At 45.6% G+C, this 26,132-nt stretch overlaps 1 protein-coding gene across 2 annotated transcripts in view; it reads right to left on the bottom strand.

The window, feature by feature from the left end:
• The window catches only part of KIAA1671, a 70,175-nt gene that overhangs the window by 16,552 nt on the left and 27,491 nt on the right, over nt 1-26,132 (bottom strand). The gene's annotated exons all lie outside the window — the stretch shown is intronic.

A 26,132-nucleotide genomic window follows, 5' to 3' on the forward strand; every position in this document is an offset into this window, starting at 1 on the left:
CATAACCTTGAGGTCTTTACATTACTGCACCAGGCACGTCCTCTGCCTCCAGGCAGGGAGACCACCACGGGCAGCCTCACCATTGCCCCTGTCCCTTCCCAGGTGGAAAGGCTGGCCAGGACACAGGGGTGCTGCATGGCCCCTGCTGCTGCTGCTGCTCCTGCCCCAGCCTCCAAGGCACCCAATAGACTCGCACACTGCTGACAGATTCAGGACTTGAAAGGCAGCGGTACCAAGGAGACCCAAACTCAACTCAGAGTTGACTCCAGCCACAAGAGAGAAGGTGGCCAAATGCACCCAGCTGCTGTTAGTTCTGCTAGGAGCCTGGGTACCTTCATGCAATGCAATCTCTCGTAGTGACTCCCACTTAAGCCAACCTGCTCGCTCCATTGAGGATTTCAAAGACCTCTCAGAGCCTGTCATGTTTTGTACCCCCAAAATAGCGTGGCTGGGACTTGCTGCGAACACTCACCACGCGCCCATCGTGTGGTTTCAGCGCGAGGCTGAAGATAGAGCAGAGGTTGACTTTATGTGCAAGAAGCAGACAAGAACCAAACTCTAAATATATACCTTGCTAGGGGTACGTGAACCATTGCAGTACTTCCTCTGAGAGGAGAAAAGAAAAAAAAAAAAAAAAACTAGTTGGGAACACCTTTGAAATCCTTCACATGTTACCATATTAAGTTTTCCTCACAGCCTCACGCAGAAACCAAACCCAGCAGGATCAGAGCCACGGGCACCCCAGCCTGAGCAGAGCAGTGCTGCACTGTTCAGGGATGCAGGAACTTCCTCACGCCCAGAGGCCATCTGCAACTCTCATCAGATTAATAAAAGCTGGCAGTGAGAGCTGAATAGGCTCCCTCGTCTTCAGCGCTGCAAGAGACACAAGCCAGAACAAGACAATTTTATACTGGTATGGTAGGAAGTGAATATATTTGCTTTTTTTGAAAAGCTGCATGCTTGAAATCAACACCTCCTACTTGAAATATTTTATTTCACAGCTCTTCTGCACAGATAACATTTTTCCACGCAAGACACAGGTTAAACCTCAAACAAACATTCCTGGGAAAAGGGGCTTTTTAGTTTAAAGTCTGGATTCTAAGATGCACAGAAAGCGATAGGATTTCTTGACACCTAATGAATACCAAACGAGCAGACTCTGGAAATTGCGCCTTGCTTGTTTAAATGACAATTCCAAACAACTTCAGAGATGTTTTGGAAGGGTGCAGTCAAAATACACATGCACACATACACACACCCCTGGTCCCTGAAACAAATACAAATATTTCATGAAATTAGAGCGAAGTTACAAAATTTCAATAAAAACGCATTGGCAGAGTTGAGAGCTGCATTCAGTGATGCTTTTGTTGAGGAATTTATTTCCCTCTGAAAACTGCCTCTCACTTACAGCTTTAAAAAATGAGAAAACGAGGTCAATGCGCAAAAAATGACCAGCTCCAAACATATTTGTCTTTTCTACTCTCAGAGCATTGTAAAAATCAACTCCTTGCAGCAAGCCTAAGGAAATTCATAGTGCAAAGCCACTGAAGTGATTATTCCTGACAAAATAACTAGGGAACAAAGGGAGTCTACTAAACCCCCATCACCGTGGCTTTATGGCCCAGATTTGCACTGCCAGCTCTGCTCATGGCCTGTTGAACCAAAGCGAAGTTATTAAAATGAAGCAGCACAAATTGTTTCAGCACTGGCCCTTGTACCTTCATTAATTAAACCAAACAGCTCACTCCTCCCCCCACCCCAGACAAGACAAACAGCTCGTTTTTAAAAGCGTTCTTTCTACAAACCCACTTCTCACTGCCCTAACAGCTCCCTGGGCATGTAGAGATAAATTGACAATGCATGAGGTATTTTGGGGAGCAATTCCTCGTGCTCCCAGTGAATACTAGTGCAAATCAGTTCGGCAGCTATTTGCCATAGGGTCTGTAGCAAGCCAGCCAAGCTAGAACAAAACATCAACATGCATTCATGAAGGACGTTCCCCATAAGGGACATATGTTTCCAGACAGACCCTGGTAAAATCCAGTGGCTAACACAGACGAAGGCTCCTCCACAAGCCAAGCCGGAGCCAAGGTGAGGCCCAGGTGAGCAGATGCCCGATGCTCAGCCTGTCCCCAGCAGCACAGGGCTCCCGGTCCCACCAGCAGGGATCTACCTGAATGAGGGTGTGGTGCTCCACCAGCATCCCAAGAAACAAGCTGATGGCACACGCTTGCGTTGGCCAAACCAGCCTAGAAAAAAAACATCTGGGAAGACTAAAAACTGAGATGGGAGCTCCAGCCTTTGGAATTGTGGATGGATGCTCCTGGAGGGGCTGCGGGATGCGACATGAAATCTCTGAAGGACTGGGGGCAGTCCCAGCACACGGGATGTGCAGGCAAACAACGCACAACTTCCATCTATTGTGGAACTGCAGTGAAACTGAAACCAAACAAAGTCACTGGGATGCTGCCTGATCCAGCCTGAATGAAAAGACCTGGTTTTATCAACCCACCAGGCCGGCAGAAAGCAAAGAGCAGCCCCACACACCCGGCTGCTATTTTAGCACACCCCAGAGCGCCTCCGGTATCAGACACACGCCTCCAACACAGCGAGTGCTCGCAGCCCAAGCAACCACAGAATTAACTTTCTGTTCTGGCTCTAAATCTTCTCCCAGAGAATCTCAAACACATCTGAGAATGTGAAACACCCCGGAGCTTTTTTTTTCTTGTGAGCCATCTGAGTAGTTCAGTATCTTACCAAGAAACAAATTGCCATCATTCTTCTGTAACAGCAACAGGGATGGGTGAGGAACCAGGCTTTTTGTACGAGACAGATACAGGATGGCAACATTTATATAATGCCACCAAAGTTAGAGATCTAGAACTAATGGTGCTGGATGTGAAACAAGGTGTCAGACCTAAGCTGGGAATGTGACTGTTGTTACCATGATTAAAACTAAATTAAAGCACTGTTCAACAGCAGCATCCCTCCTCCTGTTACAGCGAAGGCACAGCTGGTGACAAAAAAAAAAAGAAAAAAAAGAAAAAAGAAAAAAAAAAAAGCCTCAATAAAAGCACCTAGGAGAAAAATCAAGTTTAAAAGGTTTCACTGTAGGGTGGTAAGTTCTGCAGCTGAGGTGCAGCCCCCAGAAGTGATGTTAGCACACCAGAATAACGCTGCACCCTGAACCAGCCCCGTGGCATTACGTGAGCATGGCACGCAGCAGCAGCGCCCAGCCCATCTTGGATGCAGCAGCCAAGGAGCTTCTTCAGGCAGTGGTGACACCTTTTTTCCTCAAATTAAACATGAGGACACCATATAACAGCTATTTACAGGAAATGATCTAAGCCCAGTTTGGTTTCAGTGCAAACAAAACCAACAGATGACTGGCTGTGAAGATAAGGCCACACGAACAGACTACCCCAAGGCCAAAGGGAAGGAAAAGCCTGCTGGGAAGCAGGCATTGATGAGAGAGAGGGAAAAAAAAGTGTGTTCAGGGGTTTCTGCTATGAATGAAACCAGGACAAGCAGAATATTCAGTTTCAGTGAACAAATTGATAGGAGTACTACAGCGAAAATAATTTTAAAATCTTTTCCCGAACAGTCTGCCATTGAGTACACCAAGGAAGCTATTTAAAATAAAAATTATCCCTGCACTTCTGCTTGTGGTTAATAGATTTGTGTACATTACACTGTGACTGCTCAGCTGTTGGTTTGAGAACCACAAGATAAATTGGTTTAATAGCTCTCAGGCTCCATCCTTTGACTGTCCCAGCTTTTACACAGTTCCTAAAAGCCTGGCTGCGCTTTCTCTACGTTCAAAAATGGATGGCAGTGTTAGACATTTATTTACCTAGGTGTAATTCAAGACAGATGGATTCAAATTTACAAAAGCTCTTCTAATCCCCACCATCACCTTTTTTTTAAGGCACACACTACACTTCTGATGTCCTGTGTACAAGGTCTGGTTCTCACCCAAAAGCTAGAGGACTACTCTGTACGTAACGCTTATCCGCCCGCCCAGCCTTCCTTCCTGAGCACTCTGCTGCAGAACCTCCTCCGTGCCGAGCTGCAGAGAAGCACTGAGCATCGCCAGACATCCAGTAGGAAAATGTGACAAGGTATGAACAGAATAACAACGTGAGTACGTAATCCTTGGGCTGCTGAAACAAAGTGTTGGAGAATAAAATTATTTCCTCTCTCTTGCAGCCTGATTTTCACTTTTATGACCTCCAGCAAGGAAATAACTAATTACATCAAATCCCTTCCACTCCAATCCTGAAACTTCCCTGTAGTGCATAAAAACCTCTCGTATAGCCCAGAAACGTTGCAGTGATTTATCCATGAGCCCTTTCCCAGCTTCCCAGCTTGCAGGAGCTACCAGCTAAGGTATGTTATACCCGTAACAAGGCACCAACCTGCCTGTTCCCCTACGTTTAGGGAAATTAGGGCACCCACACCTCCTTTCCCAGCACAGGCTCCAGCAGCCAGCACACACAGCACCAGCCCCTCGCCAGCAGAGCTGCTGCCAAGGCAGGATGGCAGCCCAAGCGTGGAACGGCGCCCAAGACAAGGTGGTTTTGAGCCTAAGCATTTAAGTTACAGACACCCAAACAAATGGATGACTGCTTTAAGGCACACAGTTCGTCCAGAACATATCTGGAGCAGCGACAGGAGGGCCTCACACAAACTGCCATCTATTATTTCCATAGGTGCTTCATCTGGAAGTCTACCAGCGCTGTAAGAAAGAAGGACAAACAGACAGCTAAGTTTACACAGACAAATGCACCCTCACACCTCCTCTACCTCCAAACTCCACAGGAAGGTGCTTGCAGCTATGAGTAAGTCGTGCCATTTGACCTGGGTGCAGTGACCGCAGCAGTTCAGCATTCGGCCCATGGGCAGTAACCCCACAGCGCTGTGCCTAAAAATCTCACCGCCAGAGCATCAGCACCACACAACTGCCATGCAGTGCTGCCTTAAAGCCAATAAACAGGCCCCCACATGATGAAGTGTGTGCTTTATACTAATCCCAATGTTGGTGGGTTTTTGTAGAAAATGCCAGGTGTTCCCAGGCCTAAGCACAACCAGGACCCTGTTCCAGCCAGACAGAAAAAGAACAGTTCAAGGTCTGCGTTCACAAGTTGTCCTGTGCAAGATGGCAATGGCACGAGCTATGCACTTGCACAAGAGCTGAGTAACCTTAAACTTGAGCACAGGAGCTCAGCACAAGTCAAACTAAGTTCATGCACAAAGCTAAGCCCGTGCAAAATTACTGCTGAAACAGGAATGGCAGCTCCACTGCTGTCACCAGTGAATTAGCCAAAAAGGTCACCCTCCGTCTCGAGATTTTCTGCTCTGTAAGCAGTACAAAGTGCAGAGAAAGTAGTACAGATGCCCTCTGCAGTTTCCAATTTCCATTTTTTTAGTTCCATTAATTTCACTTTTTTAAACATCTTTTAATTCAGATGATTCTAATAAATCTAAAGAATCGACTTCAAAAAAAATCACCATGCTAACAGCGTAACAATGGTTACCAAATATTTTCCTCATTCTTTTGTGCTCGCTTGACTACATTTTCTTTTCCAGTACAGCCAAAGAGGAGATTAACAGAAAGCTAGGCCAAAAATGCTGTAGACCATAGCTGATAAAAATAATACTGGAAAGAGCCCGTACACAAACGCCACACCTGCCCAAGGAATGCAGCCTTGTTCAGTACATGATTCAAGGCGAGCCTCCATGAGCTCACACCAGAACTTCCCGTGTATGTATGCCCTATAGATATATAATATATATATATATGTATATATATATATATATCCCTCATTCACACGGGTCTTGTAACTTCTGCTTCAGAACACAATAGCAAAAAAGCCTCTTTTTCAATAGAAAATGAAAATAACCGTCAATTACTGCTGACTGCAGAGTGACAGCGCTCAACTCTCTACAAATACAACTTGAGGCATTTTCTGCAGAGGAATTACAAATACTGAGGTACACTCAAAGTCACGCTGACCCGTAGCGTTTTGAAATGACTGACACGAGTGCACTTTCAGATGAACGTTCTCATTTTAGACAAATATTTGTCCTACCTTCCTGCGTTGCTTGAAAAAAAAAAAAAATCAACAACATGTTTCCCCATTCCCAAACCTTGGCTAGGTGTGTTCCCCGACAAGGGAGATTTCCGTTTGTGCTAGAAGAAGAAAGCAGCTGGGAGCAGACAGACATTGCTACCTGAAAGTGTTTGGGGAAATATTTCTAGAGGAAAAGCAGACAAGATAGGGGTTTTGGCACTAGACACAATGCTGCCACGAAGCCAAGGCTTTGGCATCACGTTATCTACCTCCAGAGGCTCAAGAAGGTGCATAGCTTACAAGGTCAGGCGGCTCTGAACTCGTCTGCCTCTTCCTCAGAGAGGAAAACCTCTGCTGGCTCCGCACGGAAAACCTCCGGAAGGACTCTCTGCTGCGGGACGCAAAGTGCCTGAAGGAGGAGGTTCGCTTGAAGGGAGTCCTGCTGCCACCTTCCCCGCTAGTCCGCTCATGAGCGACCGCAGTAGTGACTAAATTTAGTGCTTCCTGTAAAGATCTCCGCACTGTACCCATCCACTGGGTCATGTGAGTTTGTGCCACTGACAGTTTGTCTCCAAGGTAATCCATTTTTCCAGCAGCAACGAGGAATCGATAGTCAGTAGCAGTTACTGTAAAATACGTTCTCCTTAACGACCCTGATTTTATTTTGCAAAAGAGATTCCACTCAAAATATTTCCAGCTAATGCAAATCGCACTACACTACCAGCACATTTCTATATTTAAGGTATGTGAAGCCGCAGATCGGGTTTTGTCAAGTAGGAAAAAAAAACACTTCTCCTACTTAAAATCAGATTTCCAGAGTTCTATCAAAATATCTTTAATTCAGCCATGTTAAAGAGAAATCAAGGTTTAAATCCTAGCAGTCACTTGAAATCCGTCCATTTACAAGCACAGAATTAGTCTCTTACTTTCTCATTTCAGAGCCGGAAAAGCAAACTCCCTTTTCAAGCCAAGTTTGTGATTTTCTGTAAATATCAGCAGGATAAAAAGAATCCTATTTTTCTGGCTCGGCAGCTTTGCAGGTAGCAGTCCATCGCACAAAGTTCTGCCGCGTCTACACAATCCATCGGGCAGCAGAAGGGGCGGCTCTCCTCAGCGACACATCCAAGTTATTTTCCCCGAAAGGCTCCGGGGAAGGCACCAGCAGCGGCCGGCTCACGGAGCCACCTCACCCGGCTCTCCCCGGCGGTGCAGCCCAGGGTTTGGGGACGCAGCCCACGTCCAGCCCTGACCCGTGGGCTGCCGAAATCCCTTCAGGAGGACAGCGGCTCTGCTGGCGGGGCTCCGTGGCGTGGCGATGCTCGCCGAGCGGCCGGCACGGTGGCTTTCCCCACGCCGATGGAAGCCGTGCCACACGATGGGGAGACGCCGCTGAGGCGATGCTGGATGCCAGGGCTGCCGGCCCGGCCTCACCGAGCGCCCGCTGGGCGAGGGGTGCCGCGGGCGGCCTCCACGCTCGGCTCCCTCCTCGCCTCCGCTCCGTGGAGGGAACAATGAGCGAGGTGACACAGGCGCAGCGCCGGAGGAAGGATCTGGGCTGGGCTCTACCCTAGCGCAGGCAGCGTTGCCATGGCGACCGAGGGACCAGCATCTGCCCGCTGCCACACGGGCAGGAGCTGCCCAGATCCCCGGGATCCATCCCCAGGGTGTTGGGGCCTCGCGGGAGGCCGGGCCCGATCCTCACCTGCGGCTCGGCGGAGCGGGTGGTGTCCGGGTGGCGGCCGCAGGGAGCGGCCACGTACAGCCTCCCGCTGACGCAAACTGGAGCCAGGCACTGAAGTTAGCGAGCGAGAGCGGCGCAAGTCAATGATTACCCCGGGGGCGGCGAGCTCCAAGCCCCATATGCTCCCACGCCAGCTGCAGTGGGGGGCCCCTGCCCCGTTCCCTGCGCCCCCCAAGCACCCCACACCTCAGGGGCACGGGCAGGTGGCACCAGACCCCGCAGCTCCCCAGCCACAGATTTCTGGGAGCAGCCCAGTTGGAGGAAAGCAGAAATAAAAACCCGAGGCTTAAAGCAAGAAGCACTGCTGTCCGGTGCAAAAGGGGGGGGACAGAAATAGGTGTTGGGGTGCAAAAGGCATGTAGAGAGCTGCCTGCTTTCCTCTGCATTCAGGGCTTTTCTTTGTTGCTTAACTTGCAATCCTAAATCACTGGGCATTGCATCATTCTCCTCCCACCCCCTCTGAGATTTTCAGGAAGAGATTTAATGGAATGAAGAGTTTCTAGACAATACTTCATGAAATGGTGCTCGTGTAAGGTTTCACTTTATCTGAGGTGCTATCTGCAAACATGCACAGAAGCACATGGGAGTTTCTTCTCTTTTAAGTTTTTTTTTTTTTTTCCTTCAAGTTCAACTCGATCAACCCAGAACCTATCCCCAAGGAAAACTTCAGTGACAACACATAGCATTCCATACCCTGTTCTTCATTTCTGAACACATTTGTTTTGAACATTCTCAAATTAGCAGTCTAATAAAAACCCTCAGTGGTGAAAGGGAATCCAACCAATAGAGAAAAACCTGTTTTTCCTTACAGAGCTCTTCCTTTTAAAGAGCTACTGAGCTGTTTTATGGAAAGAGGTATCTTTGATCAGATATCCCAAGAACAGGGCTTTCCTTATTTATTTTTTTAAAGTAACAAACATGTAAAAAAATATATTCTGACTCAGTTAAGAGTAATGCTTCACCAATGATGGAGAACCTGCATCATGGAGACCCTGCATCCAAGGTTGAAATTTAACACTTACTACCCATTTTTATGCTGTTTAATCTAAGCTTTATATTTCAAACATCCATGCATGTGCAAGCACAGCTCTGAGCGTGCTGCAGTGCAGGGATTCTTCACGAGGCAGCTTGCTATTTCAGGGGGCGATGGAATCGGAGCCTGAAACCATCTAAAATAGCTATGGGAGAGCTGGAAGTAGCTGCTGCACAAGTTGGTCAGCAGCCCCTTCACCCCAAGAGGAGGCACGGGGTTTAAGCAGTCCCCTGGCACAGCACCATCCCCAGCTGCAGAGATGCATGGCCAGGTTCAGCCCAACATCCACAGGCGGCTTTCTTACAGCCTGCTGCAAGAATACCCTGCATGGGTATGCAACTTGAAGGATCTGAACATCTTGCTAGAGAATATATTTCACTTTTGGTTTTTGGACCTCCCTTGAAGAGGTGTTATGTCCGCTTCACCATTTACATCCTTAGAAGATTCAAATCAGCAGTTTTGCAGGCTATGTACAACACTAAATTTAATATCTTCTGGCTACCACATGAACATATTGCCAGATATCCAAGTATACTCAGCAGCTACGTTATTGCTTAGCTTTACATTTCGATTACCATCTTGGCAAAGAGCTTCAGGAGATAGCAAGATGTGCTTTCACCATCGGATTCCAATGGTTCCAAATTTCCCCACCCTCCGGCTGAACTGCAGTAACTGACGGCGCAGTCTCCTGCTGAGCCCTGCACCAAAGCCAGCCGAGGTCAGAAGCTGCGGGGAGGCTGACTGGCAAAGTCAAACTTGGTTTCCTTAGACAACCCATCTAAAAATAAGTGAGGTATGAAAAGATGGACTGTCACGTGCAAGCTCTTTGGGGTTTGTTTCAGGAATGTTACTTTACTAAAATGCATCTACATAGCCATTGCATGGAAGAAACACATCCTGAAAAATACCTCTCAACTGGAAAGATTGTCTCACAAAATAACCCACCAAAACCTCAGAGGACTCCGTCACATCACCCTCCCAAAACTAAAGAGCACTTGAGAAGCCTAAAGGATGGAGTTTTCAAAAGCTATAGGAAACTGAGCAGCAAATCACATCCAGGGGCTTTCCTAATTGAAGTGAGATTTCAGCTGTGTGAGACGTACATGCTACTACTAAAAAATAATTTTAAGATATAGATCTGTTTCATGGTAGATTAACAACTATTAGCATAGAACAGCGCAGATATCCGTGAGCAGGCTGACACGAAGACCTCCTGCACATGGGTGCTCACACCACAGACAAGCAAGCCCACCCTGCCCAGGGCACGCTAATTTGTTCTCTTTTCTTCTCCAGGGCTCCCCAGAATACGATGCTCTGCAGCACTCCTCACCAACTTCCCAGCTGGCAAAAGCTCGCGAGTAGACTTTAATTAAATAACAGCATGTGGGTTACACACAGGCTCTATTTACTTCTTCTCTGGCGAATCCACACATCTCCCTATAAACATCAGCCTACAGAACATCGCTCAGAGCCACACAGATGTTCCCTAACTGTCGCCCAGCCGCTTCAGGCCAGCAGCAGTGCTTCTGGCTGAGTAAGGTTTGTTCTGCAGCGAGCATGGCAGCAGCAGATCTCCTCCCAACGCCACCCGCTGCCTCGCACTGCAGCCGCCCCGGGTCTGCCACGGGCCTGCAGCTCCAGGAGCAGGCCTCATGCACGCCCGCACTGCCTGACTAATTACCGCAGTAGTGAACGGGACCTCGTTACTCAAACATTGCTGGATGCTTTCATTATTAACATCTATTCCACCTACAACTCAAAAATACATTCCTGCACAAAGACATAACAACCCCTGCTTTTCCCCTCGTTCAGCAGAAAACAAAATTCTACCGCTAAATTATATTTTCCACAAGCTTCCTTCAGCTCTGCTGGAGCTTTACTTGTTCTCACACACATACAATTATGCTAGCGACTCTACGGGACTGGAAGGACAAGTTAAAAGCAGGCCCACACACCACACACCGTGTGAGGCCATGGCAGCGCGGCCCCGCCATGTGCCGCCCACCACCACCCTCCTGTCAGCAGCAGCCTGCACGGGGTGGGGAGCCCACCCGACCCAAGGCCTGACCCCCCCAAAGGGGCTGACCCTGACTGGGGAAGTCTCCACTTTCCTCTCGTGGGACCCTAAATCAGGAAGCTGTTCTCCTGATGCTCACCTCCCTCACAACCCGTCAGAACACTTGGCAGCAGTTACTGATCATTTGTACTGTTTTCAAGTATTTTACATTAACAAATATCGTGATCAAGTACTTGCAGAGGAAAGGACAGCTCCAGCTCCACCCGGGGTCTGTCTGGCTGTCCATCTCTGTTAAGGTTACTCTTCAGAAACCACCTAGGAGCAATGCCTGTGCTGGTACGGCTGTTCTGGCCTTGCACTGCACACCGACTCATTTGGTTTCATTAGTGAGAGAACTTAATTTCACCTGTTGTGTTTTACATTACAGGCTAGATAAGGACACAGCACTGCGCTGAGCCTAGCTGCGTGGCTCCAGGCTCAATTACTCCTTGGGTTCCTCAGGCACTACAAAACAACTTTTTCTGATATGCTCCTTATTCTTGCCTCAGTACCCTCTGTTTTGCCAATGAACTGTTATGCTCAAAGAAGGATATGCCACGATAACAACAAGTCTCTGGTCAAGTACCAAAAAATGAAATGTTGAATGAAGCCTATGTTTTAGCACAAGGACTTTGTACAGGGTCTACAAACAGTGAAATCTCTTGCGTAAGCTGAAACATCAGGTATTTCATTAATATTTACCCTAATATTTGTTTTCTACTCTAGCTTTCATTTCCTTCTGAAACTGAGCAATTTAAGTTTACATGTACAGTGTTAATTAATGCTTATTCGGGATTTAAGACAGCTTGCATTAGAATTTGACATTAAAGCCATCCCCTCATATACATAGACAACAAAAAGAGACAGAAAATCCATTTCCAGCCCATTCTTTCTTACATTTTTTACATTAGCTGAGGAGCCCACAGAGGCCCTACAAACTGGGGGACGGGGGAGACAGCAGCAGCACTAGGTTCTGGGTCAATGTTTGGAAAGCTTACACAAGCACCCATTAATACAAGAGACTTTTAAAGAAAGGTGCTGAAGTACTTCATAAAACATCTCATCAATGCAGTCCATGGGTATTTTCGTGATCTTTATTTTAAACAGAGGCAATAATAACCTCAGAGCAGCACTAATTTCTCAAAGTAATGCATTTCAGCTGTGGGTAAACAACCACAATTTGGAATTCAGTGCTGGTAGTTTTACAGAGAAATACGTCAATATTTGTCCAGACCGAAGGGAAAAAATGAAATTTCTTGATACTAATGAATCACAACTAAAAAGAGGCCGGTGTAACAGAACACCAGCTTTGCAACTGGCCTCAGAAATGTGAGTCTCGTCTGATCTGTTATAAGGCAGCAGGCCTCTGTAGTCATCACTCAGCCAAATTAGCTCCTTAGCAAAGTTTGTCCTGAAGCTAATTTGTGTTCTGCCGAAGACATCACATTCCTTAGTACAGGTGCCCACACAGAATACGCCACTTGAGGACAAATACTGGCCATGATCTCACCTGCTGCCCCACAGCAGAACGGCATGGTGGCAGCGCATGGTGACATACCCACACTGCACACCTTTCTGCCACAGGTACCTGTGCTGGAAGCTCACCCAATTTATATCATTTGTATTGACTGAGGGCATTTTAGCCTCCTCTCTCTGCCCATGGTCATCACAGGTAAGGATGATTTGGAGTTTGCAGCATGAAAAGAAGCAGAAAAATTTCTGATGCTCCAGAAGCAGAGGCTGAAACAGCCAACTCCAAAGAGAACTAAAATGAGAGGATTCAGAAGTACGAGGGCAGTCCTTGACAGTCTACAACCCCAACCAGACAGCAACAATACTAGAAGGGTAAGCATCTCATACCTCCCTAGCAATAATTTCTTAAAGCTAAAGGTAACGCCTGAACTTGTATTCCCATCTCACCCATGTGTTCTGAAAAACAAAATATTCTGTGCAGCATAGTTGAGAATTGTCACACAGCATGAAACAACAACAAAAAGCTGAAGTGATATACATGATTAAACTTCAGTATGCTATGATTTGAACCTTTTTTTAAAAAATATGTATATAAAAATCTACTACTTCTAATATCTTCAATTCTTTAATCTTTTAAAAATAGAATGATTCAATCTGATCAATGAATTTGGAACACAGATTAGACAACCACACTCTTCCAAAAAGACAAAGATTAGAAACGTTGGTAAAACATCTTTGTCCTCTCATGCAAAAAGCACGTTAGTGCATATGAAATGAAGCTTTATACCACTGGGGAACGTTTTGCAATGTTTGCTAAAGAAGGCCAGATACTGGATACATTTAATCTGCCTGGAAGTCTGCCCCATAGGAACACGCGGTCCTGAGCTGTCAGCACGCGCTGCCTGCCTTTGTAAGCTCTCGTCCACGTTCCCCTCTCTGCGACCACCGCCCTTCCTACTGCATTTCATGATCCCATGCGGCTTCAATCCATTGTTTCAATTACAAGTTGATGAGGGAAGGTTCATTTTACTGTTTCTGTAAAGCACATGCAACACTTGTGAACATCAGAACAACAAAATCAGAGCACTATCAGCTCAGTAAGATAAACTCTATACCTTACGTTCTCGTTTAAGAGGAGTCAAATTTAAAGTACGATACTTACACTTCTTAAGAACTCCAATACAAAAATGATAACAGAAGGGGAGAGAACAGGGGAAGGCAAAGGTACAAAGTAAATCTTACTAGGTTCCAACTGCATTTGAAAGCTGCACTTTCCTCCAACTTAATCAGTATTCCAGATACTGATCAGAAACTTAATCAGAAAATCCAGATAAGAAAAAAATTAAATTTGCATTTGTTATTTTCCTTACAGAACTACTCTTGTGATAGAAGGAAAACATTAGTAACATTAATAATTTTCATGACAATACAAACACTTGTTTTTACCTCACAAAATAATGTACAAGATTATTGCTGTAAAGTGCATTTATTCCTGTATGTTTTGCATTCATTTAACAAAGGTGTGAACTTATTAATCTATTCTCTCTCTCAAAAACACTACGTCTATAATAAATTGCAGTTAGATGAAATAAAAGAGGAACAGCAGCATTAGGCTAAAAACAACATGCTTAATACACCTTATCTCTATCCATGCTAAGTTTAGATTCCAACAGGATGTTTAATCACTCTGAAAAGGCAGTCTTGCTACCATGGTCATCTTTGAAGGGATAAGGGAAAAACTGCAGGTTCACATTTTATTTATAATCAAAGCAGAAAGTTGGGAACTCATTTCTCTTTAAAAATAATTCTGTGCATTTTGATCAATAGTACATAATTATTGCAATTATTAAAAATATGTAAACAAGTTAATTGTGAGAATAACTTTTAATGTATGCTTTTAAGCAATTTAAGTTTAAAATGCAACAATAAGAATGCTAAAACAGTTCTTCTGAAAATGTTAATTCTTTTTGTCCCCCAAGCTTTGTTTCTCTTGAACTTAAGAAAGGCCCAGCTAAACATCCTGAACACACACAGCTTTTGTACCTTGAATTGTTTCAGTGTAAAACAAAGATATCAATGTTAAAGCTTAGGGAATGAGCTAAAAATACACTATGATGTTTGAAAGCTCATGTACATAATCATTCAGCACTTCCCTTCTATCTCAGCTGAGGAGGAAAATCTGAAAAAACAAAGGAGAAACAGGAAACTCCTACAGCACAACTATTCTGGAAAGTACTTAAAACATTTTCTTTACATTTACTTACGTCAAAAGGAACAAGTCAAGCAAAAGAGGGATAAATAGGATTTTTTTACCCATTTTCACCAATAGAAAAAAAAAATCTACTATTAAGAAAAAAAAAATGTTGATAAGTATCAGCATACAAATAATAGACTTTTCATCCAACGTGGGCTGAAAATTACAAATTAGCTAGACACTTAGCAATTAGCTAAGCATTAGCTTTTGTATCACCTAAGAAAGATGCTAAGGAAAACCAGGAAAGCTGTCTCATAGGGCACAAAAGGTAAACGATGATGAGGGAAAAAAAAAAAAAAAAAAAAAAAAAAAACAAGAGTATGGTCAGGTTGTCCACCTCCTTCTGATTTTGCCTGCAGGAGCAGCTCTTCCCTTGTGCACGGCTGAGCTTTTGGGGAAGCAGGGTTTGTCCCTGTTGCAGTTATGAAGCAGACTGAGCACTTGGAAGACATCTCAAACCTACCAGGACATTCTAGTGCTCCTTGTCAATGCCACACCTGAAGGTTTGCTTCAGGTGGTCAGGAAGCACAGGCAATGCAAAACACAAGGGCCTATTTCAGGAAGACAGACCACACACTAAAAGAGAACAGTATGTTCTCGGAAAAGTTAGATGTGTCTCAGAGCATACTGCTCTTTAAAGGCAGTTAATGCCAGGGTTATCATTTCTTAAGTGATGCATTTCCATCACCCTTTCAGAAAGGATAAAATACGGAACTTTTTATTACTTCCTGGCTAGAGAGATTTGGTATTATTTTCTCCATTACAGAATGTGCTCAGGTAATCTCCAGCTATTGAAGGTATAAATGTGACTTTGTGCATTCAGAACACACTCTAAGGGAAAAACACTCTTTCGTGCAAGGCGTTACCTTCGTCAAAGAGCAGGAACAAGAAGCTGGAAAGTAAAACTGCATCTGAAATCACTGCAGCTGTTCTCGGCATAATCCCACGCCTGCCTAACAAGTGCCTGAGCCACCTTCCCTCCGCACAGCTGGAAGCGCCGCACACCTCGCTGCTCTTGCTGCTTTCACCCTGCAAAACCCGACTCCACGCATCTCTCATTTACATCACCCACTTCTAGATCACAGCGAGTAGAACAAACATTACGAATAAGTTTGTACAATATGTCCTTCATCCATTTTACCTTGCAACGTGCCGTTTTTAATGAAAAAAGCAATAGCATTTACAAGCCACTGCTGTGTAACAAGCACCCTGGGCGCGCACACTTTCATTATTTCCTGCTCCACGCTCTCCCTGCCTCCTCTTCCCCATGGCCCAACCGTGCTCAGCGCCACCTCCATGTCCCCAGGACGTGGCTAGGGCAGGACCTACTGCTTCCCCCAGTCATCACCCCAGTGCTGGACGGGCATTAAAATGCCTCCCGGCTGCAAAAGGCTGCATTAAACTGCTCATCAGTCCATTGCTACAGGCAGGGCCTTCACATTTTTTAGATGAAGGGCATTGTCCTCACTAGGCCTGGGGCTCCGTGGAGTTTAAGTGGCTGATTTGCTGCAATCTCTCCTGCGTTTGCAACCAGATCTGCCGCATTTCCTGCCCTGACCTGCAGAGTGCCATAGAATTGTGAAACAAATCCAGAATTAGATCCAGCTTCATCTGACATCTGCAATCTCCAACTCCAGCAATCAAAACTTGCCAAATATGTGGATAGCAAATAACCTATACTGCCTCCATAACACTGCGTGTATTTACCAGCCCCAGCCATGAATCACTAAACCAAATACTACATTTTTCCAAGCTTTATTCATGTTTAAGATTTACCTCAAGTTAATTTTTAAGAGAAGCCTTGCACTACAGTACAAAGTCCCCTCATATCTGGAGGAAAGCCTGCTACAAAGAACTACTTTCTCTGTGCCCAAGCTGCTCTCTGAAATGCCGTTTCCTTTCAGTACAGTAAACACGCACTGGCTGTATTAACAAGTCCCAACTGCTGAAAGAACAGAAACAATAGTGGGAACTTGGCTGTCGCCCAGCGGTAATGGCACGGACAACAGCATGGGAAAGCAGGAACTGAGTCAAAACAACTTTATATCAAAATATTAGTAGAGAGGCAGCGAGGTTACCTCTGGTCTGTGTGTGTTGATGCTATTTAACAGCCTCCCTCAGCCCTGCATAAGAAGGGCACTCTATTTGGGTGCCCAGAGCCCGACACGCTGATGGTGCAGGCAGGTCCTCAGCCCCGGCTGCTCTGAGCCCACAGCAGCAGGGTCCTTTCCAAAAAATCACCAGGTCTACAAGTGGCTGCATCTTTGAGCACAATCCTTACTGCGCCACGTTAACCTAGAATGCATTATTTCATAAAAGCATTTCATGGTAAATTAAACTTAATCCCATTCCTAATTGCAACAGGCTGCCGGGGATGCTGTGCGTGCAGCGGCGTGCACAACAGCTCTCCCTCGCGTTCCTGGGGGGAACGGGCTGCCCCGGCCAGCTCTGCTTGCTCACAGCAGTGACTCAGAAGCCAGGATTCCTCTCCTACGACAACATTCAGGAATTAGGAGAATGGCTATCTAAACAGGTTTTCCCCTGTAGCAGAGCTTCGCTCACTCTTAGATGCCCAATTTGCTGCCGGCATCAGCACAGCAGGCACACCTCGGCCACCACCCGGCTGGGAGGGGTTTGTACCTCTGTAAAAAGGCATACCCAAAATGCAACCACCCAGTCACCAGAATTAAAAGCAGTGAGCTTCATCCCTAGGGAACCCCAAGGCAGAAGCCACCAAGGGCAGGCTGGGGCAGCCAGCACATGGAGCTCGGACCGGTGCTCGCAGGCTCCTGCCATCGCCGCGCCGCTGCAGTGACACGCAGTGGCAGCACGCTGAGCAACGACCCGCTGCCTCCTTTGCAATCAGCTGATGAAGAGGTATCAAAACAGTTTTAAAAGGCAGCAACTGATACCTTGTCAAAACAAACTCGAAATCTGGTTCCTTCCTGCAATAACCTCATCTTCTTTCAATTTTATAATTACTGTTTAATGGCTGGCAATAATGAATGAGGTCTTTTTCAACCATCACAGTGCTGCAGCATAATGTTTTATTTAAAACATGCCATTTTCCTTTGAATGCTTTTGGGATGTGTTCACCACTCAGACAGGTGCCAGACTGAGAAGCAAACTCCTCAAGAAGAGCACAAGCACATCCCGTAACCTCACTCTCACCAGACATACCGAAAGGCCCAACCTCGGCCACCTCCACTTCAGCAGCACACATGTGGCAGAGCAACGTGATTTAGCAGAGGTCTCTGGTGCCAACAGGATTTCATCTCAGTGATCTGAGCTAAAAAATTGCTCTGGGTTAGACACATGGAATCAGAAGACATTGACCAGAAGGAAACCCAGCACCCTTCTAACCCACATTTTGACCATGTGGCTAGGATATTTTTTAAAGTTTAACTGGGAAAGTTAAATCAAACACCACTTAACTAACTGAAAAGAACAGTGGGTAAATGTACTTATTGGAGATAGCCCTATCCCACTCCACAAAAAAAAGTGGAAGAACGAACACTGGACTCCCTGCAGGCTTTTGGGAACAACAGCAAACTTCATTTTGTTAAAAGTGGAGCCAAGGGCACACTTACACCATACCTATTGTCTTTTCGTGTTCTCAGCATCTTCAGCCACTCGCCTGCCCTACGTGATTTTCCTGTCACCCTCAGCAGATGCTAATGAAGTACCCGTTTTAGGAGATAACCATCTCCTACGTGGGCTGGGGACATCCAGAAGAGGCAACATCCAGCTCTCCCAAGGGACCATGGTGCTCCCTCTGGTAGCTGCTCGCATCTTGCTGATGTTACCCGTCTCATCTGGCTCCAACAGCACCCATGAGGCTCGATTTGGGTTTCTGATCACCTCAGGCACTGCGGCCGTGCAGCTGCAGGCCCAGGAGCCCTCTGAAGGGCCCAGCCAGGCCCCTCAGCAACCGTCCGACTGGCCAGGATGTTCTGTGGGTGGCTCAGCAGAAGCAGACAAGGTCACAGCTGGCTCCTGCCCAGGGCACTAAAACTGCATCTAACATGGCTCGCATCCCGACAGTGACCCTGCTCCCCCTGCAAGCACAGCAGCGTCTGTTCGCTGTCAGCCAGGGCTCCGATTCTTCTCCTTCACCATCTATTCTGGAGCAGATCCAGAGCGTTATCTCTTCTCAGATCTGTCCCCACTGCAAGAAGTCTGGCCTCTGCACGCTGACCTGGCTTATATTACCCAGTGCTACTTGTAACTGATAAATTGTTTATCAGTGTGCTCCTGCAGTAGCCTCAGATATATTAAAAAGACATTACATCATGAAATTGCAACAGCCCACCAAAAAAAAAAAAAAAACAAAACCCTGGGGCAGAGCAAGAATTGCTCATAACTCTGAGATGGCTACAGACAGGAACAGAAGCCACCAGGAGCACTCCCCAGTGGCCGGGCCCACAAGCAACCCAAAAACACTCGTTCCTGGACCGAGGGCATTACAAAGGCACAGGAAGCCTCGGCGCTGTGGCTGCATACCTCATGCACTGCCAGGCCTGACCGATGCGAGCAGCTGGGCAGACTGCTGAGCAGCTCTTAAAGGATTTCTTATGCAAGCCAGACCTAAAGATGTCTCATATCAGCTGCAGCAAAGCTCCTTGCCAGCTGTAAAAGGGATGGTGGATACCCAATGTACCCTGGAAAACACTCAAATGTAATAGCACAGGTCACTGAATGACTGGCACTTGAATGCATAATTACAATAATCAGCCAATTAAGGATGATGAACAGATCAGAGCTAGGAGGAACTTACACGACAGAGCAGGGAAGGAAATGATGATGTGGTGAATACCGAGAGCTATGACTCAGTCCCTGAACCTCCACTGCTGATCTAGAGACCACCACAGAGTTTGGTGAGTAAGAGTCCTGCTCTTCCCCCTCTCCAAGAGGTATCAGCTCATTTGACCAAAACCAGGCTCTTATGTCATCAGCCAGGAACTTCTGGATTCTTAAACCACCATGCTAAGGATTCATAAAAGCCTTATGTAGCCATCTGCAAGGCTCCCTCACCACTTCGCTTTCCTTTCATTTATGTATTTTTAGCTAACTGGTACAGCTGCAGCAATAGTTCTCAAACTTTTGCAGGTCCATCTCTTGTCACCAAAAATCCAGCACTCCCTCTTCCCCAGGAACCTGCTTTTCAGCAATCCCTGTTTGAACATTACGGATCACGAGTAAAGGCACCAATCAACAGCTGCAGTATTTCACCGTCCCGCAGCATGCCTCATTAACACTGCAACGATCCAGGTTTGATAAGCTTGCTTTTCTCCTGATTATTACAACTCTAATTGAAAAGCAAGCTCAAGATTGAATTACTGTACAGAGAGCTACTGAACAAAGCCTTTTGCCCTGGACACAAAGGCTACTTTTCAGAAAAGCAGAGCTCTCACTGCACACCCTGAGCACAGCACACAGACTTCGTGGTCAGTGATCATTTCCTATGTACTCGGCTGACCACAAACACCCTCATGCTCAAAAAAACACTACGAAGCTGTTCTTTCAAAAACTTTCCTACACATCACAACAATATACTATTTAAAGCTAAGAAGAGGCAACAGCAAGTAATTATCTGATGGTTGGTACTGAGTGGGTCTAACAACTGCACCACTGCGTAGGAGTGAAACAAATACACGGCTGAGGAGATGGAATTATCAACAGCTTGAAACATTAACTATAGAAATGGATTTTCATTATAATATTTTTAATTAAGTTACAGCTTCTTCAGGCATGTCTAACTAATGAATAAAGCATTTTAGCTCCCTAAGATAGATTAAATAACACAAAGCTTGACAACTAACCCCAGCGTCTCCAGTTACTCCTGATTACAGAGAGAACTGATAAGTATCTCCTTAGCATCCTCCAGCTGTGACACCAACACAAAAAAAGTGGCTGCTGTGCTTTTCCCTAAAAATGTTATTTTTTATTATTATTCTTTTGGTTTTTGTTGGTGTTGTTTTTTTTTGTTTTTTTTTTTTTTTTTAATATTTTATGAATGTCATAATTGTTCTCCAATAGGTTCTTGCACAATAGCAGGAGAGCATGCACTAACTAAAATGCCAGAGGAATACTTGAGGGCCTCTAGGAGAGCGTGTACACCCACACAGCACACATACCGAACCTGTCCTGTTACACACGAGTACCACACAATAACAAGATGCTTCCTGGTGATCTCCTGGACCAATATAAAACGTTTTTATTCCCTGACCACATGGAAAATTACCAGACATGTGATGGCAAAAGCACTCAGAGACCTTTCAGACTCCTCACACTGGCAAACCACAAAGAATGTCCACTGGCTGACAGTGCTAACGCAGCAAGGTGTATCAGACAGATCCACATATAAAAGTGAGCTTCCATCCTAAAAATTGAGCTAATCAAATTAAAAATAAAAAAAAAGTAATCAGGAAGATTCCAAAGAGTTCCATGTTTTACAATACTACAGTCTCCATTGGAAATAGATATTAAGTGCCCAGTTCAAGCACTAATCTCTCTCCCAGCCACAAAGAACTTATAGCAGACAATCTCGCTACCGATCAAAGCGCGTACATGGCAAGGTTTGCAGAATTAAATGCTAAGAGAGGGAAACCGACTCTCTGCTAGTTTCACAATGAGCTAGCAAACAGCTAGCATTAAAAAGGTTTAAATGTCAGTGTGTGTTACATGCTCAATTTACAGCCGAAAAGTTTACTGCATCAATGCAGACAGTACCACAAACAAACAAATACCGGTACCTGATTAGCACAGAAGAAATTAAAACATGTTACAGTGGACCCAACTACTTTAATTTAAGTTTTTATGAATAGAAATGTATCTCTTACAAACGTGAATCTATCTGACAAGAAGCCACCGTGCAGCAGTAACCCCGCACAGCTGGTGGGCGAGCGGTGAAAGCAGCATACTAAAAAGCTTTTCATTGACACGGAGCCTAAGAGTTGTTAGAAGAGGAAGCGCACACCGAGAAAGGGAAACCTACCAAAAGAGTCAGATTAAAAATAAGTGAGGAATTGTAAAGATAGACCACTCTAAAGGCAGTAGCACTGGCTGCTTCACTTAAACAGCAGGCAGCAGGGGAAGGAACGCCTTTGGGAGCAGCCATCTCCAGAGCCCAAGGATCGCTTCTAAACAAGTGGGGAAGGATGTCTCAAACGGGCAGTCTGCAAACTACAACTTAGACATAAACAAGAATGAAATTGCAATTAAGTGTTTTCTGAGGGACATTTAAGCAGTCTGCATTCCCCTCGTTTACACAAGCATTAGACAAAATAGCCTCTCACCCCAAATAAATGTTAAAATCAGAAAGATCAGGAAGAAAGCGCACGGAAACGCCATTTCTACATATGAACTACCTCAGGATTTTTGAAAGCAGTTAAAAACGTCCAACTCGCATGTGCACTTACCCACAAATATTGCAAAAACTTCAACAACCGCGGGCAGTAGTAATACTCCATTCTTCCAGAGCACAAAGTTAGCACAAGACCATCCTCATTAGACTCCGGTTCCCCCCTCTCGCCTCCTCCAGCAGAAGTTAAAAGCTCACCGGGGCAATTACAGGCAGCACGGGCAGCGAGCGATGTTTATCAGCATCCACATCCCCGCCGAGCTCTGCGCCTTTAACAGATGCTGTGGCTACTTACGAGCAGGAGCTGAGCTCTGGCAGCATGTGACTTAACCTCTTGTTATTTAGCATCTCGCCGCGCGGAGTTTGCCCGTCTCGTTAATCCCTAACGCGTTAGGCTAGAATTAATAATAGCACTTGGGGCTGCGTGCTGAAAAGCCCTTCATCTGGAAGGAAAAAGAAGCTTCTAAAACCACTCTGTTTTTTGCAGGCTGGGGTTACGAAACGCTATTAACGCCACCGCCGTGGTCTAGATTGCGAGCTGACCTTATTTGTTCTGTAATGTACAAGAAAAAAAAAAAAAAAAAAAGCAGACATGAAAGAAAAGCTCCTGCTTTTAATATAAAAATGCCTTTGGTGAAGAGGAAGCAATAGACACAACAAGTGTCTTTTTATATACGGCTGGAATGCTCCCAAGAAGCGAATGCTACCAAAAAAGGCAAAATCCCGGCCAAAGGAGGCTGACAACCAGCACCGGCCTCCGTGGGCACCGCTCGCAACAGGGCACAACTGGGAACAGCAGAGCTTCCCACTGCCTCTTCCTTTTTGAGCTCTGCCCTTTATTTTACACAGAAATGAAGGGAAGCGACAGAAGGTGGCCAAGGAGAACCCTGGTGACCCCCAGGGTGACACAGCCGAGCTGCTTCCCACAGCCCCGTGTCCTCCTGCTGGAAACACTGGCTCGGGGCGTTATGGGGAGCGCTCCCGCTGCCCTAATCACACCTACGAGCTCTCCTGCAGCCAACAAGCTCGTCTGATTTTTTTTTCCTAGGCTGATTCAGTTTTTAGGATAGCAAAACAACTTGAACATGATGGTGTGGGTTTTTTTTTAGTACATCTGTTTCCATCCAGGAAAGAGTGAAGATGTAATATCAGAGGCTTTATCTCACTGGAAGTCAGGAGATGAGAACGGTCGCGTTTCACTGGGCAGGAGAGACCTGCTGTGGCCATGCTGGGACAAGCCAAGCAATGAATTCATCTGTGTATGTTTAGAAAATATTTATCTTCTCTCCCCTGCAGTTCATTTCCAAAACAGTTTTAAAAGTTAGCTCATGGTTTCCTTAAACCAATCCTTTCCCACCCACACATCAGTCTCAAATAGTGTGTTTTGATACCACGCCATTATGGAGACCAGATTGTCTCAAAGAAAAAACAAAGTTAAACATGGAAAAAAAAGAAAAAAAAAAAAGAAAAAAAAAAAAAAAAAACACCAAACAAGATACCTAAGCAGAGGCTTCCAAAGAAGCCAAGCTTCTGGCCATTCTGTTCCCAGATGAAGGCGCAGTTCCCTCAGCCCCACCGAAGGTGAGCACATCCTTCGATCCAGGGGCGAGCCACATCACAAATTCCGCAGTTTTTAGTTCATGAGACTCCTATCAGTCTTGATGACCTCATCAGGAACTGAGGTTGGTGACCAAACACCAGAATTAGAGACCTGTGTCAGCTGAGACGGAACAAGTTGTGAAAGACAATACTTGAAAACCTCTTCTGCAATTCTCGTGGCTTACCACAACACGTCGAAGCTGCAGGTCTCGGCAGGAGCACAGAGCACCTCCAACAGCCTACGAACAGCACTTTTGTTTGACAGGCAGTGACATCCCAGGTCTCAAGGAAAGGCACCCTACCACAGGCTGGGGCAGGCAGCCCTGCAGACCCTCTGGCATCCAGCAGGCTCACAGCCCGTTCTGAGAGCTCCAGTCCCAGCTCTGAAGAGCAAAGAGCTGGAGGAAAACAGCTTCATGTCTACACTGAGACACGGGCAGGGCCAAAGCACAAGGTCTAAACTGAGTGTTTGACTTGATGAAACAGTAAATATTTTTAAACAGGCAGGGAAAAGTTTTGTTCTCTTAAATATTCCTGTATTTAGAGATGCAAAAAGAAAGTAATTTATTCAAATCAACTCTATTCTTTTCCTTAATTACCTGTTAGGTGAATGTTTTACACCTGAACCAACTTCCTTCTTTACTCAAATTAGCATGTATCAAAGGGCAGAAAGGGGAAAAAATCTTATGCTGGAATACATTTAAGGAAGGAAGACTTCAGTAACACATGACATGTCCCATAGCACAGCTACAAAAGAAAAAGCAGGTAACTTTGCAACTAAACAGGCAGGCTAGAAATCATTCACACAAAACAAGGTCAGTGTTGCTTGCTTCTAACCTTATTTGAAAGGCATGCTGAGCAAAACACAGATTGCATTCAAACTGAGAGGAAATGTGTCACTGGTTTCGCATTCTCCAGGGGGTATGTCCGGACATCCCATGTTCCCTGAAACCCAACCTCAGCGCGGCTTTAGTGGCGTCCCCGTCCCTGGGGTATTGGTGGATGTGGCACTAAGGGACACGGCTCAGTGATGGGACTCAGGATAGGACTGGATGATGTTGAAGGTGTTTTCCAACCGAGATGATTCTGACTCTATTCCTCCACCAGAGGGAGGCATTGCAACGCACAGACAGCAAACACCACTGTATTTTCTCCAGAAGAGCACAAAGGTGTTATTAACCTCAGCGCCAGAAGAAACAGCTCTGCTCTACAGTGTCCCTGCACTACTCACGTGGGGCTATGGCACACACAGACGTGTGGCGAGGTTTCCACCTCACAAACACCAGTTAGAATCTCCTCCCTACCACCTGCTTGCCCGCAGTCCATACACAGAGGACTGTGCTCTTTTTGCTAGCACTGCACTGAAGAACAACAGACAAACCGCTTCTGGGCTTTGCAAAGCAATACAGGGGAGGAACTTGCTCGGGGCCTGCTGGATTCCAAAGGATGCCGGACACTTGAGCGTGAGTAATCACAAAAAGAGGCTCTCTGAAGAGAGCAATACATCCCGTCACCACACGAGTGTGCTAGCAGACTAAGAGGACAAATTAGATTTGACCTTGGGACGGGTAAGAGCGGTGACCTCTTTCAGTCATCCTCTCCATAACAGTAGAAGAATTTTGCAAAGATGCAGGATGGACGGATTTTCAAAAACTACAAATGTGTATTTAGAATCAGAGTGCACTCTGAAGCAACTGCGGTATTCTAGCATATCAGAACCATTTCTATGCACAAGGTGAAAAAAAGGCACAGCACTTGCAGTGAATTAAAGTCCTTCCAATAAGGAAGGATTTCTTTGGCAGCAGCAATGTCTCTCTCAGAATGATGGAATTCTGTGGTGTCAATATGCTATTCAAATCCTTTATTTTCCATAGAAAACACCGATGTTTCATTTCTTGTGCAACTTTTTGAAAGGTTCAGATCTTTGCTCTGTATTTCAGAACAACAGGACATAGAATGTCAACTGTCTCCTAATGTAAAATGCACCCGTGGGCTAACATCAGGAAGTCCTGCTGCAACTTAGCAGAATATTGCCTAACAACTGAAGAGGGAATTTACCCCAAAGGATGCACAAAAGAGACAAATCAAATTACTGGAGAAAAAAGTCAGCCATGATTCTTCACATAATTAGTTGTCTACTGCCTACAGAGAAAATTAAACCCATCATTTTCCCACATTATGACATGATTTTATCTGCAGTTTTCCAGAAAAGATCACAATAAGCAATTTTCATTATCTAAGCTGAGAAAAACAAAAAGCATTTGTGATCCAGTCCCATGCCTTAGGAGTTCAAGATGAACAATTCTTGTTTAGAAAGAACCATCAACAGGCTGCACAGTTTATGCTTATGTTTGAAGACACAGCATAGACCAGTGTGGTAGATGCATTCTCTACCAGAGAAACTTCACAGGAACCACATCTGCTCCTCCTGCTAGGAAGGCACATACTTTCCTTCACAGCTATTTGCAAAAAGGAAAACAGTTCTGAATGGAGTAAGCCAAGCTGCGATTTCCTTATGTCTCCCCTATCCCAAGAACCT

The sequence above is a fragment of the Aythya marila genome, assembly GCF_965140915.1.
Source record: "Aythya marila genome assembly, chromosome: 17".
In the NCBI taxonomy this organism is placed as follows: Eukaryota; Metazoa; Chordata; class Aves; order Anseriformes; family Anatidae; genus Aythya; species Aythya marila.